Here is a 2,379-nt window from a genome sequence, read left to right on the forward strand (position 1 = left end):
CTTAACTTCTAGAGGCTTCTATTCTGAACACCTTCCCTGCCAATTTCTTAGAGATGTTGTGAGAACAAAACAAGATAACAGAAGCAAAAGCACTTCTCAAGAAAAGGAAAATTATCCTTATTGAAACAATAAGGACAAATAAGTAACATTTTGAAAAGACTGAATCCTTTGACACTTCACAAAGTGGCTAAGAAAATAATTATCTAAATCATAAAGATAATGCAGTAAACCTAGTTTCCTGTAGTTCATAAAGCCTCCTAGCAAAGGTGATTATTCATGTTAACTGGCTGTTGAAATTTTTTATTTATGATTTCTTCCATTGCACCATCACTCTAATTTCTTACATGTAGAAATGGCTGCCTTTATATTTCATGTCTTCTTTCCAATATCAAGACTAATATAGCACAGTGACATGAATAATAGCCAATCTGCTATAGCACAAACTACACCTCATAACATGATTCATTGATGCAGTTTTGGTATGCGATGTTTCTTGATTTGAAGTTCTGGAGGTCTATGGTTTCCCTGTATATTAACTTTGAACATGTCTTGTGTCAGTATTCTAAAGCACAGTGTCTTTGGACTGAAGAGATGCTGTATTTTGAGAGACAAGGAGTTGAATGTTTAGATAGAATTATGTTTTGTAGACTAAATCAATCCTTTTCTATGTTTTCATGCCATAAGAAATAACTGTCAGTTTACATAATTATTGATTTCACAAAGTATTCCATTGCTTTTCCTTAATTTTCTTTTTGTAAAGAAAAAGGCTGAGTTAGTAGAGCTATCACCAAAAGCCTTTTAACTGAATGAATAGTCTATGAAGTAATCAGTGGTCATGCTGAGGGCAATCCCATTTATGGTCTGTCTGCTTACTTACAGCTAAAAAACAAAAACAAAACAAAACAAAACCCCAGCACTTTCTGGGAGATTCTTTCTTCAAGTCTGTGAGATATTCTCTTTGTTCTAGGACATCAACCATTTTCATATCCCTATACTTCTAAAGTCACGTGTCTATAGAAGAGTCAATTCTCTATTTTTAGCCGTGCTAATGGCCAATTTTTTACACAATGGAGCAACCTGACCAGACAGTGACCTGAAACAGCATGTTAAGACAGAGGACATGTAGACTTGCCGTAACAATCCAAAAGACTGGCTGTTAAAGCTATACCTGCTAATGGTTAAATTTAGAGCTGTTTAAAGATGGCACCCACAGCACAACTTTGGGAGAGTTATTTTTAGCTCAGTTTCAGATAGATGTTGAATTCATGCTCTAGGACAATAGAGCAAGGCCTTTTATGGGCTGAGGTTGACATTGAAACTGATTGATACATATTTTTGAGCCCTTGTCATGTGTCCAACGCTGGCAAAGTGACTGAATTGTTTGATGAGTTAGAAGGCAAAAGCTGAGTTTTAAAGCACAGATCAAATTAATGAAGTAAAAAACTAAAATGAAACGGTTGGGCAAATAAGCCTGAGATGCCTTAAAATTCCCCCGAACAGTGTGTCTGAAGAGCAGGCTGGGAGACAGGACACAACAAGGGGCAACGAGAGCCATGGTACATATGGCCTCAGAGTGGGATGGGACAGTGAGCTGGTCATCCTGTCTGTTTCATCTCATAGTCACTAGCTCCCTTAGGAGGGAACTCTGAGTGCCTCAATTCTCTTTTGCAGATAGGCAAATTAGTCAATTAGTAAATATAAACTGCCTACTGTGTACACTCTTCTCTAGGTACTGTAAGAAGGAGATACAAAGAAATAAGTAATGTGGGCTCCAGATTCTCGTTTGCTTATAGTCTATTTAGGGAGTGCAGATATCTATGCATAACAATCCTACACTAAAAGTTTGTGCCATGTGCCAAATGAGAGCTATAGCTTATAAAAGTTATAGAAGTTTATAATTCCTCATATGTTTGGACCAATTTTCACCTTCCTTCCTTGACTTCACAAGCTAGGGTAAGTTCTTTTAGTATAGGCTATTCTAGTATCCCCACTTTCCTTCTTAGTTCTCTTTTGGAGTCTGTAAGGCTCTGTAATTATTTTATTTCTAGCCACCTCCTTTATATAAACCTATATATAGTCAACGTGAAAGACCAAGGAAACTTTTCTGCTTACCACTGTATTTCCAGCACCTAGCACAGTGCTTATTTTCCTTCTCAAGTACTTAATTTAGTATATTTTCTAATATTTATTTATAGTTAACTTTAATTCAATATAATTTACATACGACAAACTGAATTCCTTTAAAATGTACAAATTTCGATAGGTGCCTACAGCCATGGAACCACCACCACAGCCAAGATACAGATCATGTCCACCACCCCCAAAAGTTCTCTTGAACCCCTTTGCAATTTGTCATTACTTCTGATCTTAGACCCAGGC

Source organism: Pteropus vampyrus, unplaced genomic scaffold, assembly GCF_000151845.1.
Source record: "Pteropus vampyrus isolate Shadow unplaced genomic scaffold, Pvam_2.0 Scaffold318, whole genome shotgun sequence".
Classification (NCBI taxonomy): domain Eukaryota; kingdom Metazoa; phylum Chordata; class Mammalia; order Chiroptera; family Pteropodidae; genus Pteropus; species Pteropus vampyrus.